The following is a 20,646-nucleotide window of genomic DNA, read 5'->3' on the forward strand; positions in this document are numbered from 1 at the left end:
TGTGGACCACAATAGGATGGGATCAGGCAAAAGTGCACAGTGTGTGGAAGGTGGGGTATGAGGACAGTATGGAACATAGGGATTCAAGAATAAAGACAGAAAATGCTTGGTAGCTCTGGCAACATATGAGGAGAAATCATTTCAGGCCCTTCAGCAGAATGCAAAAAAAGGTAATCAACCTCAAACTTTAAATTTGTTCCACTCTCGACAAATGCTGCAAGACCTGTTGCGCATTTTCAGCGCCCTGTTTCCATTTCAGATTTCCAGAATCCTCAGTATTTTGCTTTGTACAGGGATTCAGAACATGGCGGGACAGAACTGGGCTTGTGCAACAAGGTGGGATTATTTAGTGATCTGGCAGGTAACAGAGACCATAATATGATTGAATTTTACCTTGTGTTTGAGGGAGAGAAGTGTGTCTGAGACTGAGGGTGTCATTTTGCATCTCATTGCGCACAACAGCGATCCCGTTATGTTGGGTGCATAGTGGGAGAGTGCCTGGTGCCGAATCGCGGTGATGTATCCGTCCCACTACACCTGATGTGATCTGGATCACGCCCTCGCTGAGTGGGATCTAACTCATTTTAAAATGCGCAGCCTGTTCGAGGCCACAGTCTTCTGGCTTCCGGTATTCACGATGGCGTGAATTATTGCCGGTCTCCAGAAACAGAAACCAGATGTGATGGCTGCACCGGGGAGCTTGGAGGCCGTTGGAGCCCCCGGCTCGGGAACAGGGCTGGGCAGTGCCCAAGCCCTGTCCCTGGCACACGGGCAGTGCCAACCTGGCACCCTGGCCGTTCCAACCTGGCACACTGGCAGTCACACTGCAGCGGTGCCAGTTTGGGACAGCCAAGGAGTGGGGCCTGAGGGAGGCCATGCTCATGTAAGGGGGTTGATGGGGTTTATGAAGGGTGGAGGGGGGCTGAAGTGGGGGGAGCACCTTAAAGGGGGGGACGCCTTAAAAGTGCGAGGCCCTCAGTTACCATATATTCTGTAACTAAAGGGTACTTGTGCATGTACAACATTATGCCTTTTCCTTGTTAATTAATGGTTGGTGTGAGGTGTGATATATGGACTGTTAAGTAGTTGGTTTTCATCTCTTTGTATACAGGTACTGTTGATCGTTTGATAAACAAAATCTTCTCAAGTCGTGCTGCAGGTTGTGTTTGCTGCTTGCTGTTGCTTGTAGCCTGGAGGTTGCTGCTGCTGTTTCCTTCTTTTTCTGTAGCCTGAGAGAAGGACAATTTGTTCGAAGATACCTGGGTCCTGGAACACTGGGCTCAGCGGAATGTATGAGTCTAGACGGCATTCCGGTTTGAAGCAAGAAGATGCTGCGGGACCTGATGCGTGACATTGATGCAAATAGGGAACCTGATGAAGATATTGAAGAAATGCTTTCGCAGATTGCGGATGCCTTTGTTGCTGGTGTGGTGAGCACTGCATGTATCTAGCATGTCACTGCTGGTCAAACACTCTGGAATTCAAGGATGTTCAACTGCCCTTGAGCTCCAGTGTAATATATTGATACCAAGATTTGATTCTGGTGAGTTTGGGAGGGCCTGCACAGCTGCGGTTCCTGGACGGAGAATGGCATTGACACGTGGAAGAACAAACAAGTGACACATTGCTGAACTGTCGGTTTCTCAGACAAAGTTCAGGACATGCTAAAACACTCGCAGGCTTAGCGTTCATTTCTGTTGAGGAACCTGGGAGGGGTGATACTGTGTGTGCTCGTTTTGTTTTGTGAAAATGAGCTGATAAAGCTTTGTGTTGGTACCAATATAGAACAACGATGTTTCCTTATTGTTTCATGGTTAGTGTGATATGTGGAATATTGTGTAGTTGATTTTCAAATCTTTGTTACTGTTGACCGTTTTTGCCAATAAAATATTACTCAAGTGGACACATGTGCCATGTCTCAGACGATGATTATTGTACTGCGTTTCAATCAAACTTTGAAGCCTGAATAGTTTTGCCTGAGCACTAGAAGTGTCAGCACTATCAAGGCAGCAGCTAACAATCAAACACACAAGAGCTGGGCTGCAGCACTGGCAATATCCGTGCGGCCAATGGGTGAGTCTGTGGATCAGGGGAGGTCACCAGAGCAAGGTCTTCCTCCTGTTCCGAGCAGGGGTCTGGGCTCTGGGGCCTCGGGGCTCCTGTTTTGGCCGGAGCTGAGAGTGAAGAGTGAGGTTTTCCAGCAAAACTGGCTCGCTGGATGGTCATAGCGGAGAAGTCAGCAGCGTCAACGCATGGCTGGAGGTGGCACACCAGGTGCATGGGGCGGCTTCACACCCTGAAAACACGGCCACCCATCAGGCCAAGGAGGAACCCAGAGTGTGACGCCAACGATGGCCCAAGGTGTACAGGCGTCATTGATTTTTCGAGGAGATGCTGGACAACATGTGCCGCAGGGGGCTCCATCTCAACAAAGAGACAGTGCAGCATCTGCGCCATGTCTTAGTGGACTTGGCACCTTGTGGAGGAGGAGGGCACCCGCTTTGGTGGCCATGAAGGTCATCACAGCCCTGAATGTCTATGCCACTGGTTCATTCCAGAGCTCGAGTGGGGACTTGTGCGGCATTTCAAAAGCTACAGCCCACACTGAATCCATGAGGTCATGGATTCCCTGTGTGTTCGGGCAGTTGATTGTATCAAATTTGAGCTAGACCAAGCCCACCAAGATGGCTAGGCTACAGGATCCTCTGCCATCGCCGGGATGTCCCAGGTCCAGGGTGTAATTGATGGCATGCGTGTCACCTTGCGTACACAGGGGCACTCGGGTACATTTGACTGGGATTCATCTGACCCCTGCGATCCAGCAGATCTCTGAGTGCTGATCCCCTTTGATGGTCCTGCCTCCACTTGATCTGCATCAGCAAATGTATGCTGCTCATCAGGTTGTGCCCGTCCGCTAATGTCATTGACCGAGGTGTATGTCTCTATATTGATGGAAGGTGGAAGTGATAGCTTTGACGTCTCTCTGGTGGTGTCCTCGGAGCTCTCCTCCGAGGTGGCCAATTGGGTGGCAGCGGGCAGGGGGAACGACTCCGGATGGTCTGGCACCATCAGATGGGGATCCTGAGGGAAAATGGACATGAGGTCAGTGAGAGGGATGGATCACTTTGTCTGACATGAACAACTTACTTGAGACAGGTAATCAGGGTGAAAGGGTAGTGGATCCTCACTTCTGCAGCACAGGCCAACCTCGCTGTCAGTGATTTCTCTCTCGTCGGACCCCGCGATTACCAGGGTCCACTCCTCATGGGGGTGAGGAATCGGATCTCTGGTATTCCACCCTCCGTCTTGGCCCTTTCCCTCTTATTATGAACTATTTTCTCCTGCGGGGACAAAGAGAGGGTATTGTGAGCCGCATGCTTGATGGATCAGTGAGGTCTATAGCAGGTGCATGTGTGGGCATCGCAACTGTACATGAAGGGTTGTACTGGTGGGTGCCAAGGGGTGCTGAGGAACAAGCACAATGTTCGGATGTGGGGAGGCCGGTGATTTGTGGAGAGAGGGTGTTGGGAATTTGAGGGGTGGTAGGCGGAACTGATGCCAGGAGAGATGTGGTAACTTACCCTTGCAGCTCAGTGGAGGTTGTTGGTCTTCCAAAATCAGATATTGGTCCTCCTGGTCATGCTGTGCCCACTGACAGCCGCTGTCACTGCTTCCCAGTTGCGAAGGGGCTGGTTTAGCACAGTGGACTAAACAGCTGGCTTGAAATGCAGAACAAGACCAGCAGCGTGGGTTCAATTCCCGTACCGACCTCCCCGAACAGGTGCCGAAATGTGGCGACTCGGGGCTTTTCACAGTAACTTCCTTGAAGCCCACTTGTGACAATAAGCGATTATTATTATTGCTGACCCTGCTGCTGGCTCTCCGACCCTATTGGGAAACTGGGATGCATGCCCCGTCTGTCATTCGCAGCTTCGAGAAACGTAGTCCGGTCGACATCTCCAAAGTGAGGAGCTACTTGCACGCTGCCATGCTCATGTGTTGACTGGGAGTGAGCGGTGAGGGAACATTCAAAAATATCTCCCCTTTGTTAGCGGTGAGGGGTGAGTCTGTCGAATTAGACAGCGAAGCAGCCAATAATGGCGAGAAGCTCGTGGGGGCTTATTTTCAGCACTCAATGCTGTTAATTACGGGCTGCGATTTCACCAATGCGGCCATCGTGCAACTCCCCGCCAATTGCTTAGAAATGCTTCCATTAAATCACGACCATAGACATTTTTTGGGAGAATCACACCCTATGTTTTTAAACTTAAGCCAGTGTAATTATGAAGACATGAAAGCTGACCTGTCGAAAGTGAATTGGCAAATTAGGTTAAGGGTTAGGTTAATAGAGATGCACTGGCAAACATTTGAAGGGATATTTCAGAATACACAGAACAAATACTTTTCAATGAGTAAGGAAATGTCTGAGGATTGACACACCATCTGTGGTTAACTAGAAAGGTTAAAGATAGTAGCAAAGCTAAAATAAAAGCACTGTAGAAATAATGGTGAAAGGTCAGGATTTTGGATGGAATATAGAGATAATTCCATGGGCAATACCCATGAATACCCCCAATTAATGTATTCAGCAAACCATCTGGAGAAAAAGGATATTATCAGTCACATCAATGATTGAACTGTGGTAGTCACCACTTGTCGTATTACATGTATTACGGTATGGCCCGTATAGTAGAGGTACATGGGTAAATCCCTGCCTGCTGGCTCCGCCCAGTAGGCAGCGTATAAATGTGTGTGCTCACCGGTGCTGCAGCCATTCTGGTTCCAAGCTGCAGGAGGCACAACATCTGTGCTCAATAAAGCCTTGATTATTCCACTACTCTCGTCTCTGTGGTAATTGATAGTGCATCATGAACTACCTCTCCAAATAGTGCTGTTCAGGAAGGTGTTCCAGGATGCTGACCCAGCACGTGTTCTGCTTCCAATTACCTCTCACACGAACAAGGAGCCGAGGTGGGTCATTCAGCCCCTCCAGCCTGCCCTACTTGCTCAATAAGATCATGGCTGATCTGATAGTAACCTCAAATCTACACCCCCACCTACTATCCCCATTAACCTATCCCCCAGAATCTATCCACATCTGCCTTGAAAATATTCAGTGACTCTGCTTCCATCAGCTTTTGAGGGAGAAAGTTAAAAGAGAGAAGAAAAATATGCCTCACCTCTGTCTTAACTGGGTGGTCCCCTCTTTTTAAACAGTGACCCCGCCCTGGCGCCCCCCACGATTCTCCCACCCCCCGCTCGGAAGAATCGCCGCTCGCCGTTTTTCACGGCGACCGGCGATTCTCCTACTCGGATGGGCCGAGCGGCCTGCCGTTCGTGACCGTTTCGCGACGGCGGCAACCACACCTGGTCCCTGCCGTCATGAAAACGCCATGAGATGCCCGTTTGGGGCTTGTGGAGGGCCTGGTGGGGACTGAGCACCACGACTGTTCTCGGGAGGGGACAGACCCGCGATCGGTACCCACAGATCGTCGTGCCGGCGTCTCAACGGGACGCACTATTTCCCCTCCGCCGCCCCGCAAGATCAAGCCGCCACGTCTTGCGCAAGCGTCAAGGCCCGGCGGCCGAGAATAATGGAGCGCCGCTCCTAGCCCCCGAGGTGGGGGTGAATTCGGTGAGAGGTGCGGGCTCCGAGGCCGTCGTGAAACTCGGCCGAGTTCACGACGGCCTTCACGATTTTTCCTGGGAGTGGAGAATCGCGCCCTTACTATTTAACCCATTCTAGATATTAATCTGGTAAACCTTCTCAGTAAGAAAACCCCCATGTTCTTTTGCAGTAAAGTTGGGAAACCCATACGAACTTTGTTTGTATCATATGGTATGATTAATATGTATCCACAAGTGAAAAGAAAGTTCTCCAGAGTATTGGTTTGCAGTTCCTCAATAAAGGCTAAAAAACCATGGTAGTTGATCAAGATATTTCCAAAGAAAACTTCAAAGAAAACTTCAATGTACCTTCACTGCATTTAGTTCACCTTAAAAAGAATTTGGGCAAAATAACATAATTGCTGATGTTCTTTCCAGAATTTAAAAAATGGGGTTGGAGAAAGCCTAGGCTGAGCTGTGACCATTCCATAAAGTTTAAGATTCTGATAATCCCCCTTGGTTTCATGTACTTGCTTTTGTTTTGTTTAAGTACTTATAACTTTGTAAATACAATAAGTATAATTGAGTATTGTTGGAAAAAGAGACATGCTGTTGAAGCTTTTCATCTTGTACTCATCAGAACAGATTTGCAAGAAGAACAAATCTCAAAGGGAACAATAATTTATACTGCTCGATTGCATGAGAAGAGGGTGCTAATTGATTGGCAAGTGGACTCGGATTAGTAGAGGTATTACCATGGAGAAAACACAAGGAAACAATTAACTGTCAGGCTTACGTTTAAATTCAAACCAGGCATTGGTCAAGGCCTTGTCATCGGAAATGAATCAAGGAATGGCTAACACCAAGCGTTTAGTTAGTTGAAAAAGGCACAATGTGTGGACATCTAGGGTGCGATTTTCCCACTGCGTGGAACTCAGCATCAATCCTGTTATGTCGGGTGAATAATGGGAGAGGCCATGAATTGGATTTGGACCGGGCGCCAAACAGTTTGCCATTCTCGCAGCCCGTTCCCTATTGTGTGGTCAGGACCTTGCCCATAAAACCTGATTAAACCTAATTTGCTTTCATTTTAATCTGACTAGCAATATTGAAGTGAATACAGTGGCCTCCTGGGAGTCACTCACTCCGCAACCTCCCACCCCCCCTCAGTGATACTCCTCGACAAAAACGGGGATCTGGTGACATAGATACCAAGGGGGAACGAGGACGTGAGTAGCCCTCTCTATTTACTGGCATGTAGCTGATGCCCCAGTGCAGGTGGCATGTGTGGGAACTGCCCCTGTGATGATGAGTGCCGGGGGTTGTGAGGAACAGGTTTGGAGGTCAGATGTTGGAAGTGTGTGAGGTGTCAGCCAAAGGATTGGGAGAGGGTAGGGAGGGGGTGAGGAAAGAGGTTTGGGAATCGAAGGGTGCAAAGTGGGACTGATGCCAGGAGGATAGAGGTGGTAATTTACCCTTGCAGCTCGCCGGAGTTTGTTGTTCATTTTCCCACGGCGGTCCTCATGGCATGCTGCGTGCACTATCTGCCACTGATGCCCAGGTGGCATCTCTCACTGTGCTGCTGGTTCTCCTCCCACCTTGGGGGGCAGAAGGTGCCCCATTTCTCCTTCACGGCGTCCAGAAGCCTACCGGGTTGGCATTCCCAAATCAAAGAGCAGGTCTGCGTGCTGCCATTGTCTTGGTTTGACTGGGAGTGAGTGCTGAGGGCCCATTTAAATGATGCTCCCCCTAGTGAGCTGTGAGCTGCTGAGTTATGAGTCTACCAAACCAGACACCTGGGGACACAGGCATGATGGGTTTCACACATGGGCTCGTTGCTTGCATTAAGTGTGGGTTAATAGCGATTTCAATCGCGCCACTACAGCCGGCGCAAATCTCTCTGCAAATCCCAGCCAAAATGACACTTATTTTCAGGTGAATTGCACTCGTACTTTCTATTTGCAAAGGATAAGGCCCTATTTATGAATATGGGTATCTTTTTGTACATGTAAGTGAGCCACATTGCAAATCCAACTGATAATAAATATGTGTGTTATTCAACAATAAATCTGAATGTTCAGCTGCAAAGTGAAATGGTTTTACTTTGCATTCACATCCTTTGGGAGAAAGGTCAAATTGTATAATATAGACCAGGAAACCTGTGTCATGATTGTAACACAGTTTTGATTCGACCGATTTATGACTTCTGCTTCTTGATATCAGATTCTTAAACATTTTGAATATTTCTATTTGCTTAACTGAGGTATCTTTACCTACAATTTAGGATGTGCTTTAAAACCTTCTCAGGGTGTGAATATAGTTCTAATTTGGATCCTCATTGAATTGTTACCAGTGAGACCAGTTCGAATAGCAGGAAAGCCATCTCAGAAATGAGCCCTGTGAAAAGAACACACAAGACTTCCTCCAAAACTGATAACGCCAAAATTAAATCTAAATGTGAAACCTCCAGTTCATGAATGGGGATTGGAAACTGTAGGCAGAAAAATATATAACAGGCTGCACTGAGCAAAAATGTTTCAGAAACTCTCCAAGAAGACAGCTATGTACCAAATAGGATGTTAAACAGTTTACAATATGAAAGCCCATGTAGGGTATGACAGTGGTGGAAGTGTGTTACAAGTGAAAGACCCATAACTTAGAAGCACTGCAGGCAGACGTCAGTAATGCACCATCAGCGATGTGATATGCTGTTTGTTCCATGCGGGATTCCATTTCAGTTTTAAACACAATCGAGAGTGCGCTGGACCATTAAGTGGTAATTCACTGGAATGAATTATCATTTTTAATTTCACTGGAGTGAATTATCATATTGCTGGGTGGTGAAATTATTATTCATGTCCATAGAATAAATTATCTTCTGCTAAGATGCAGACATGAAGAATGTATGTTCAGGCGGAAGAGCATTTCAACAATAAATCTGTAGGTTTATCTGCAAAGTAAAATGGCTTTACTTTGGATTCACCTTCTTCAGGATAAGATAAAACTATACAACATAGTGCAGAAAACCTTTGCATTTGACATAAACCAGCTAAAAAAAAACGAAACTGTAATTGGTATGTACAATAATTAAGGGACGTTTTAAAACCAGGTTTTATTACCTATTTAAAAACCCATGTTATTCTGGGCATTTTCAGACTTCATATTTAACATAAAAAAGAGAAAATTGAGGGGGAAAAAGGCAAAAATAGTTTATGTCCAGAGAAGATAAGCAAAAAGCAGTTTTTATATAGAACATTACTCAACCTCAACGATAAAAAAAAAGGACTGAATAAGGACAGTTAAACTAAATGACAACCCACAATTTGCACAGTTCACAGACACCATTTTATGGGCCTCAATGGCAGTTCTAAAAGTAATGTACTATGTTTCCATGATCACAAAATACTGTCAAACTATTTTAGCAGTAAAGTATATTTATAGTATTCGTGAATGGACTGCGTGCTGCAAAATGTCGACGTCTAGAATGTAGGTGCCAAGCTCGCATCAAAACCGCATCATGCAGCACAGATATCTTCTAACATCTGATTCAAATATGAAATCATTGATGTCAATGTTTAATTTTTTAGGATGTGTAATGAATGGTATATTTCAATTACCTTGTATAATGTACATGTTTTGCTGTTAATTTGGCGGTTGTCATTATGAAAGCCCTGCAACATGCTTCCTGACATTATAAATACAATATGCATGTTTCTCAGGAGTTGGTTTTTGGTGAGAAAACAGTGCGCATATTTCTTTTCTCCATTTTTGCTGAAATCAAATTCTACTAATTCACTGCCCAGAAAACAAATTTGTAATTTATCAATAAAAATGAATTAAAAAACTGATTTTGAAAATTCTTTGGTGTAATGTTAATTTTGGAAAAGTGAAATCATAGCAATTTAGTTGAGGAATTCTGATAACAAACCTACAGCAGCGAACCCTTAGATTTAATTCTAATCTTTAACTTCTCCTATAAACTAAGTTTTCTTTAACCAATGTCTGCATTGTGGAGATTTTTGTGAACTGTTTTGCAGCATTGGTGCTTGCCAGCTGCTAAGTTACCTTCATTATGTCTAAGGCAATTAAATTTGGTGTGGAATGAAAAGGTTAATGGGACACCTTTGTTCAGAAAATAATGGACTCCTGTCTTTATTATGCTAGGGAATTAAGGATTACCAAGTTGAGCTGAAGATCGAGGTTACATAATTTTATTTGGCCAGTTCTCACATTACCTGTACTGAACAGGTAGAGGCCATTATGAATGTTCAACCAGAGCTTCAGCTACTGTTGCACGCATTGTGGTGATATCCCTGTGCACAGTTTTCTATATAGTTAGCGATTCAACCTCCACCAGCAGGTGCCGATAGAGATCTACTATGTGACTCAAGATATCTGGCAGTTGGTAGTAAGTCATACTAGAAGACAATCGCACTAGAAGTAGCTCCAGGAGAATTCACTGAATTCAATTATTAGTCACCATTTGTATTCTCGTTCATTAGTTATATTTCCATGTGTTCATCTTGTTAATAAACCATCTTAATAGTCAAGGAACTAGATGTTCTGTGTAGATCGTTACCATGGCCATAACCCAGAACAAAACATGGTACCAAGAGTGCAGAATAGTTGAAGATATCAATGGAGAAGACGGGATGAAACACGCTGAAGAAAGAAGAAAAAAGAAAATTCTTCCGCCTACCTGGTAAACTACGGGCAACTGGAACTCAACGCAAGGAATGACTGTGAATTTAGAAATGGAAGGTTTGTAGGCACCCTACCAGCTTCAAGTCACCGGTAATGTAGATGAGAATTGCCATTTTTTTAAGCAGCAATTCAGACTCTATGTTGCAGCCCTTGGCCTGCAGGCACAGCCTGACGAGAGTTGCATTGTGTTGCTGCTCACGGTAGCAGGTCCTCAAGCAATGGAAATTTACAATACCTCTGTGTTTGACAGCAAAGAGGACAGCAAGAGCTTTGGTGAAGTAATAAAGAACTTTGATTGGTATTGCTCTCCGAAGAAAAATGAAACGTTTGAACTTTATATATTTCGTATGCGTACCCAGAAGTCAGGGGAATCTTTTGACATTTTTTAACCACATTGAGGTTGAAGATGCAGTCATGCAATTTTGGTATATTAAAGTCGTCGATGATCTGCGATCAGATAGTGTTCAAGATATCGAATGATAAAGTACGTGAGAAGCTATTGAGGGAAGAAGTGGTTCAATTAGAAAACGCTATCAGGATTTGTCATGCAAGTGAGTTAGCTGCACAGCAGATTAATGTGCTCAACCTGAAACATTTTGCCGCCAATCTGGAAAAAGATTCCAGCGCAATCAGCACTGTGACGCAGTTGAATAAGAAACACGGTCACAGTGCGGACGGCAATTTAAGCAGCCAACCGGATCCGCCATTTTATGCCAGTAATGTGGCAATCGTCATGGGCCATGGCAATGTCCAGCATTTGGGAAGGTGTGTTCCAAGTGTGGCAGAACAAATCACTTTGCGAAGCACTGCTTCTCGCGCCCAGCAGTGGACCAAACCAGGAGCAGTTAACGCGATTGATAAGATGTCCATTGGAGACCTCTTCTTCGTTGATCTGATTTCGACTGAGGACACAATGAGTCTGAATATGCAGAGTCAAGAAGTCTTACTGACCAGTTGCAGCAACAGCGATGGTGGTGCTGATAGCATCGAAGACAGATGGACAATTCCAGTGATGCTGAATGCCACATTTATCAAATGCAAGCTCGACACGGGAGCAAGGGTCAACCTTCTCAATCTGTCCGATTTGAATGGGCTGCGAGTCAAACCAAAAGTCGTCGATCAAATGAGACAACTGAAAGACTACAATGGGAATGAGATTGCGATGCTGGGAGCATGTGAGCTTGAAGCATGGGTACACAGCAGAAGTTACATCATACCATTTTCCATTGTGGACACAGAATGCGAGTCCATCATAGGAATGGTCACGTGTGAGGGCCTGAACCTAGTTGAGTGGCTGCACATTCCAGACAGCGCTGTGACAGAGGATCATTGTGACTGGCAATGAGATATAATGGCGCAGTTATCCGATGAGATACAAGCAAAAGTTAAAGTGGAGGAAGATAAACCAGATGCAGGGATGGAGGAGCCAAAGGGAATTCCAGAATTCTGGTTAACAGTTTTCAAAAATGTGGATTTGCTCAGTGACATGATACAATGAGCCTATCTTAAAGCAACAAGATGTAAATGTCAAATTTTCAGATCCAGGACAGCCAATGAGCTTCACTCTGGAGTTCAAGTTTGAGCCAAATGAGTATTTCACAAATGAGGTAGTCACAAAAACATACCAGATGGAGTCGCAGCCTGACGGGTTAGACTTTTTCTTATTTTGATGAACCAGAATTCACGCTATGCACAGAGTGCCAGATTGACTGGAAGAAAGGAAAAAAACGTCACTTTGAAAACAATTAAACCGAAGCAGAAGCATAAGGGTCAGGGCACTGGGAGAACAGTTACGAAAACTGTACCAAATGACTCTTCAATTTCTTCAGTCCTCCTGAAGTTCCAGAGTGTGAAGAGTTGGATGAAGGTTCTTACAGCTGACTTTGAAATTGGTTACTTCTCGCATGGACACATAATTCCACGTGCAATGTCATACTTTACAGGAGAAGCCATTGCAAATGATGATGATTACGATGATGATTACTACGATGATAAGTACGAGGACCATGATTACAATGAGGAAAGTGGAGACTCAGATGATGAGCCAGACGAGGACGACTATGAAAAGCTGTTCAGTTGGTTTGGCGACAGTGACAAAGTTATCACAAGGGGCGCCCACTCTGTGCAGGACAACAATAAGTATGAAAGCTCTAAGATAGTGTGTGCAGAGGCTGCAAATGAGATTGCAGCAGTAGATACATCAGCTGAGAGTAAATCAACTGTGAACACCCAACTGGTAACTGAAGAAATAATCCACATTTTGGAAAAATTGGCTCCAAAGCAGTACAATGAATTATCCTATGCCCAAGGAATGGTTTGTGCAGTAGATTTCCCAATACTTGAGGCCAGTCCACCAAAAGACCTGCGGGAAGACCTGCTGGATACATCGTCGTCCAGTTCTCCAATGAAAGACAAAGCATATATTTTTATATCAGATCAAGATGAGCCGCTAATTGAGGCTAAAATACAAGTGAAGAAACAACGTCTAATATTGAGGACATTGATCCAGCTAAGATACCGGAATGCGAGGGTTTGCAAATCATTCCTGAAATTGCAGACTTGCCTGCAACTGCAAAAGCGTCTAAAAGTATGCCGACAGTGGATGCCTCACCAGGTGAGGGGTATGTAGCACAGTGTTCGAGCACAAGCACCATGGATCAACCAAAACTCCTCAATACAGCAAAGGCTCCAGAGTCAGCTACTGTGGCAGAAGTGCCAGAACCAGCCTTCACAGCAAAAGATCCCGAAGCAGCCATTGCAAAGAGAAATCTCGAAACAGCTAATCCCATGGCTGAGTCCAGTAGCAAGAAGGATGCTGCTGAAGCTAAGAAGAAAAGGAGAAGGAAAGAGCTGATAATAAAAGGGAAAAGGAAGGATAAGAGAATCCAGGACACAGTTGGTTGACTGGGTAGCAGCCATGACAGTGAAGACACAAGCATCGGCAAGAAGGCCAATATACAAGTAAACACACGAAGACGGGGCAGGAAGTATCACTTCAAAAGGCTTAAAGAGATAGTGACGCAAAGATCAGCCAGAAACCGGTCTTCCGAAAGATGAAGCGAAATCAAGCATCTGGTCAACATCCAGGACACCAACATGGCAATGTCATTTTGAACATGTAGTAAACTGTGCACAAGGAACATGTTTAAAATCAATATGCATATCATGTTTTGTAACGCACAGTTGCATTTGTATATGTGACCTGTTTAAAATTATTATGCAGATCATGTTTTGTAAAGCAGTTATATTTGTAAATGTTAACACTTCCAAAAGAAGGATATGGTGATATTCCTGCGCACAGTTTTGTATATAGTTATCGATTCCACCTCCAACCAGAAGGTGGCGATAGAAATCTACCATGTTACTCGAGATATCTGCCAGTTGGTAGCAAGTTATACCAGAGGACAGTCAAACTAGACTTAGCTCCAGCAGAATTCACTGAATTCAATTATCAGTCACTGTTTGTATTGTAGTTTGTTAGTTCTCTTTCCATGTAATAATAATAATCTTTATTGGTGTCACAAGTAGGTTTACATTACACTGCAATGAAGTTACTGTGACAATACCCCAGTTGCCACACTCTGTGCCAGTTTGGGTACACTAAGGGCGAATTCAGAATGTCAATTCACCTAATGAGCATGTCTTTCGGGATTTGTGTGAGGAAACTGGAACACCCGGAGGAAACCCACGCAGACACGGCGAGAACGTGCAGACTCCGGACAGACAGTGACCCAAGCCGTGAATTAAACCTGGGGTCTGGCACTGTGAAGCCACAGTGCTAACTACTGTTCATCTTGTTAATAAACCACCTTAATAGTCAAACAACCAGATGTTCTGTATAGATCCTTATCACGACCATAACACAAAACATAACACCTATTATCTGGTTTCTCTGGCCCTTCACAGTCTTCAAAAACTATTCTCAAGGCTTAAACATTTTGGACATCTCTCCATTCTGCTGGTGTGCTGAAGCAGCATTGGTTGATGTTGTGCGATGGATTGTAATGTCTTTGTGAAGATGCATTCAATTGGTTCTGGCTCCCTCCCTGAATTTGAATATACAGCATTGAACCAGTCAATGAACTGTGCTTTTTGGTGAATACAGCCAAATATAAAATAATGTCTTATGATTGACAAAAGGATGTAATTGGGCTTTCTCTTCGGAGGAAAGCGATTCAGTTCACTATTCAGTATATGTTATATAAGTTTACAAAAATATCTGTTTCATAATTGCATTACCTATTACGGTCCACAAGTTGAAATAATATTCACATTCCTATGGCTGTTTAGTTGCAGCTTTAATCCTCAGAGCGTGCTGTGGAAATGTTAAAAATCTTTTTCTTATCTACACGAACAACATAACTTTGACAGAAAATTGAATGTGTTCACTTTGCCTCATCAGCTTTAACAGACTGTCAGATATGGCTTTTTTTCAGCAGGAAATGAATGATGGAAATGGTTTTTGGCTTTAGATTTTTTGCTAGGCACCAGAGTAAATGATCACAGTACTAGCTCTTTTAACCTTATCTATCATACTGAAACGTTTTCTCTGCCTCCAATATAACATGTCAGAGTCGATTAAGGACATCCTTCAATGAGGTATAATTCACAGATTTTAGTAGTGAATCCAGGAGCACTGGAGTATTAAAGAGGCTGTGAATACTTAATCACTGATATGTTGCTATCCGCCTTTTTCTGAACCCACTCTACACTTTGGTGCACTGTATCTGAAAATGCTTTTTTTCCCTTGATGGTAAAGTATGAAAGGCCAGGTACAATGGCAGAGCATATGTCACATTTTATTCTTCTGACAGTATGCTGAGAGATATTGCTGTTCTGGTACATTCAGCTATGCTTATCTGGTACATGAGCACACATTACTTTCTGCAGGCTTGGATCACTTTGGACAGTATCATTAAATGACACGTCATTACCTGTTATGGAGTGGTACTCTCACTTGAAGTGCCTCCTGGGATACATGCAGAGAGGATGATGGGTAACGATGGAACATGCATTAAAATTTCAATGCAAGCACTATTGACTTTGACTTCTCTAAAGCCAAATGCTGTAGCCTGACTGTACGATAGTGTTTGTCACAAGGATTGTAAAGCTGCAGACGTGCATCAGTTGAAAGTTGCGATGAGTTGAACGATGTGGATAGGTGAAGGCTCCAGAGAGATCAGCTAGGCTAGCTTTGAGCAGAAGGGGGTAAATTGAAGGTTTATTTATCCAATTCACTGTCAAGGTCAGCTTACTGAAGTGCTGTCCTGCGTGCGTTTTCAAAATGCCAAAACCTGGAAAATTGCTAGGATCGGCCTACAAATCACTGACCTTTGTGCAGCAAACATCAACTTGCCAAAATCTTTTTTAATAGCATGGCAAGGATTTACTTCCATTTAGCAAACCGAAATCAAGGCTTTATAAACATTTTCATATGGTTCTTCTCCCAAGCACACACTAAAAAATAGAAATAAAGATTAGGACATAAAGAAAAAGGAAGAGGTGAGAATTGATTTTTACCAAGTATAGTCTTTGATAGTCAGATTCTGATGGGCAGCATATTGATTTAAACATTCCTAACTCCTTTCAAAAAAACAGTGTGTGTAGTGCAGTGCAGTCCCTAATTGCCAGTTATAAGCTAACAGATATTTGGGACACTATAATTATCCTTTTATGCTTGTTCCTACTCATCGTTTGTGTTATAAACTTATTTTATTCATAATTGTGAAATGTTTATAATTGCACTAATTCAGTCTCAAAATGGGAGAATTACACCCTCTGTCTTTATCCATTGCTTAAAGTTTGCAGAATATCTTTCAGCACAAATACAGATTTCAGTATGGGGAAGTGTACTTTGACGGTTGAATTTAAACAATTGGCAAATTAATACTTAACACATTTTTAAAAATAGATCAGTGCCTCCATTGACACTGGAGTTAGGAATTTCAGAATTATCTGTTACTATCATCAGCTGGTGCTACTTTTCTGAATTGTTAGCTCAAATAATTAATGACAAATAAAAATCCCATAATTAATATAAAATCCTATGGCAGTCAATATTATGAAAATATTTTGTGAGCTGTATTGTAAAGCAAATGCACAAATCTAATCTTATACTTTGTGTGAATTTAAAAAGGCGCAAAGCAATTACATTGAAAACATTTCAGGGTTTTTGGAACTGAAAAATAACTTGCATGCTTCCAATTTATTAACAGCCTGGATTTTATGGTCAGTGTTGAATGGACAGAGTTTGCCCTGCATTGTACTCACACTTACAAACTTTCTGTGAACCATTGGACTGTGATTTGTGATTCTAGAGAACTAAATCATTACGTCACCCTTGACAGGGGATCCGTGACCTGTGGAACAGTGCAAGCAGAGGCATGACTCCTCAGCTAATCAGATGGAAGAATCCATAATGAGGTGTGCATAGTCAAAATCAGGAATTGTCAATATAAAATCATGTACAGGAAGCAAATAACAAAGACTAAAAGGAAGATTGGATTAATGGAATGAAATAAAGAGAACATTTGTTTCTTTTAAATTACTTAAAACTTTTCCATTTCCTGAAATCATGAACAATAATTTAAATCCAAACGATTAACTCTCCCTACATACAAAATTAAATTCTCAATGCTGGAGAGTTTGAACCATATTCTTGTGGAGGAGATGGGATGGCCGAGTCAGGAAACTTACTGTCATGTTCTTGTTGGATGGCCTGATTTATATTACAAGAACACTTGTACCTAAAGCATTAACTGTGGGTCAACTATATTAAAAAAAACAGATGAATAACAGTATGAACATGCATAAGCAACCTCTCTCTTTCCTGCTGTCCAGTCTGAGGGGTCACCTGACTCTAACATTCACTTTTATATTTCGTTCAGATCTTGAGGATCCATGCACATGCGAATATCGCCATTCTTTTTCTTTACGCAAACTAGAGGTTTACCCAATTGGTTGGTTCTTTTTCCTTTCTGATTACTTTTACTTTTGTCATTCTGTCGAGCTCCTTTTTGAGGCGATCCCGAAGAGGCGCAGGTACTCTTCCTGGTGCATGTATCACAGGTTTTGCATCCTCTTTGAGGTGTATCTTGTAGGTGAACAGAAGTGTACCAAAATATGTGAACACATCGCTGAATTTGCTGATAATGTTCTCAGAATCGGTGGAGTGTTGATCCAATCCTTTGTGGATATTATATACCAACTGCATTAGACCTAATTTTTCACAGGATTGATCACCTAATAATGAATCCAAGCCCATGGATGCAATGCAGAATGGGGTGGAATAAACAGTGTTCTTCACCACCACACTCATGTCACAAGCCCTCCATAACATTTAATGCTTGAACCATTATAGTCTCTCAGAGATATTTTGTGATTTCTTCTGATCGGCTGAATTTTTAGATTGTTAAAATCTTCGTGCTGATTAAATTGGCTTTGGCACCAGTGTGTAACTTCAATTGGACCACTGTACAATTTACTTCAAGTGGTAGTAGCCATTTGTCCTCATCAGCAGCATTTATTTTAAATGGAGTATCAGTTTGCATTTTTTTTAAGTGTTGGAGAATTTTTGATGTCTCCAAAAAGGTATTCTTCTCTGTTTTTACTCCAACAAACAATGATGTTTCATCACTGGAGACTGTGTCTTCCACTGTGCTGACTGATCTGGGGTTGAGCTTAGAGTAACAATTCTGAGAAAATGTATTTATTTTTTGCACCTGAAACAAAACTTGCCAAACGCAGGACGCTGCCTTAATTTGTGCCTTTGACCACATCTTTTACACAGAAATACTTTGTCCTTATCTTTAATCTGTTTGTTGGTGTGCGAGGAGCTGCAGGAACCTTCCTGCCTTTTATCGTAGGTTTCCCGCCTTTTTGGAAAAAGGGCGGCAACCGGAGTGTTTTCCTCCAAGAAGACGCTGCCACTACTGAGAAACATTTTAGAATGCTGAGTTGCTAGCTTGTGAGCCTGACAAATCTTACCTGTTTGTTCCAAAGACCAACTCCAATTTGCTCAGCAACCCGTTCCCTCAGCATATTTGCATTCACACCAAACGCAATCTGGTCCAGAATCATGGAGGATTCCACCACAGAAAAAATACAGGTTTTAGCTTTTAACTTTAAATCAGTAATGAAATGACCTATGGACTTTTCTGTAAATGTGATCTAAACACGTAGGGTTCATAAATGTCATTCTTTCTGGGGGTGTAATTGGCATCAAATCTTCAAGTTACTTCTTTAAAATATTTACTATCTTCAACGTTTGCAAATTGAAAAGTAGTAAACACTGCAATTGCTTCCGGCCCTGTCACTGTTAAGAGCATCACTTTCTTATGTGAATCTGATTGATCTCCTAAATTTACAGCAGTAAGACACAGATTAAATTGCTGTTTAAACACATGCCAGTTGTTGTCCCCAGTACCATGAAATCTAAGACTCATTTGTGGCTTCAACGACTCCATGTTTCTAGTCCTTGCAGTCTTTCTTTTTTTCCCTCAGTGTTAAATACCATCTAGCCCTGGGACCATGTAATGTTATTGTTGGATGGCCTGATTTATATTACAAGAACACTTGTAGCTAAAGCTATAATCGATTTATAAATATTAACTGTGGGTCAACTATATCCGAAATATCAGATGAATAACAGTATGATCATGCACAAGCAACCTCTTTCTTTTCTGCTCTCCAGTCAGTCTGAGGGGCCACCTGAATCTAACATTCACTTATATCCTAGTGGTCGGTCGGTGAATTACAACACAACCATGATATCACATCACGTACCAACCCGGAAGACCTGTCTCCTTTGAAAAGGACCCTGCTTGCCATATGTTTGTGCTGGGGAGGCAGGGGTGGTATGGAGTCAGACCCACCACCACCAGAGACAAGCCTGAGTCAGAAAAGGGCAGCTGATGATCGTGTCGGAAGGCTGGAACATTCACCTCCATTTACTGGGACATCAGCCTAGTTGCAATGATGAGTGTCAAGCCCTCACTCCATATAATTTTCATTTCTTGCACCATTACATGCCTGCTGACTGTACTGTACAATTTCCATTTCATTTGCTGTCATTTGACTCCCATTTGCCTTGTTTATCAGTTTCTCATTGGCTCTTGCTCTCTGCAATCTTCATTTCTCAATTAATTTTTTGCTAATAATTCTTCACGTTCTCCAAATCCCTAAATCTGCCTCCCTCTATCACAGACTCAACCTCTTACCTGCTTTAATTGTTGGCCCCCACAGCTCTGAAAACTCCAGCCATGAACATTGTAGGATTTTTATAATGAATTGTAAAAGATCGATTGTAAGAAATGTACAATATTTGGTGAGGATAATTTTGCTTTCACTTCTGTTGTTCAGCGAATCTTTCTTGTATGTAAGGTTCTGCAGAGAACAAGTATTGGAGAAACTCAAGGGACTAAAATCCGGCAAATCTCTCCGATCTGATGGCCGACAGCTAGGGTTTTAAAAGATATAACTGCAGAGATAATGGATGCAGTCACCGTGATTCTCTACAATTCCGAAGATTCGGTAATGGTCCCATCAGATTGAAAATTGGAAAATGTTACTTTTCTTTTCAAGAAAGGAGGTTAGAGAGAAAACATTGAACAACTGACCAGTTATCCCAACATCAGTTGCTGGGAAAATTCTGCAATCTATTATTAAGGAAGTTATAACAATGCACTTTGAAAAGAATAGCATGATTAGAACAAGTCAACATAATTTTACCAAAGGGAAATACTGTCTGACAAATTTTTAGAGTTTTTCTGAGGATGTAACTAGTAGGGTAGATAAACGTCCTTTGGTTGTAATTTGTCATAATACATCTATCCATAACTGATGTATTATGCTTCCACCCTCAGAACCGCTGACATTGTGATGGATGGAAAAAGATGGTGGCGATCTCCTGTCTGAAATATTGGGTGAAATTCAGCAGACCTGTTCGCTGTGGATACAAGTCTCATTGCGGCTGTTAAATTTTACGAAAGGGCCAAAATGGGGTTTGCGGCAAGCAAGACCTTGGTTTGAGATCTTCCTTGCACCCCGCCGGTGATGTAATCCAGGAGTGAATCTAATTTCCATATATTTCAATACATTTAAATGTAATTACTGGGCTTGATGCCATAGCGTCCGCTCACGACACATCCTTTACAAAAGTCAGCTCGGGAGCTTAATTGTGTTGTGACCTGTCTATGTGGAAGAAAGCAAACATTTTGAAAGAAAACTGAGTTCAAATTAGAATACAAAATGTGACTGTCCCATGTGCTCTTGCATGAATCTGATTGGTTTCTGGTACAAGACGTTGAGTACAGAGCAGTCGATTTAACACCATGC

The sequence above is a fragment of the Scyliorhinus canicula genome, chromosome 9, assembly GCF_902713615.1.
Source record: "Scyliorhinus canicula chromosome 9, sScyCan1.1, whole genome shotgun sequence".
Classification (NCBI taxonomy): Eukaryota; Metazoa; Chordata; class Chondrichthyes; order Carcharhiniformes; family Scyliorhinidae; genus Scyliorhinus; species Scyliorhinus canicula.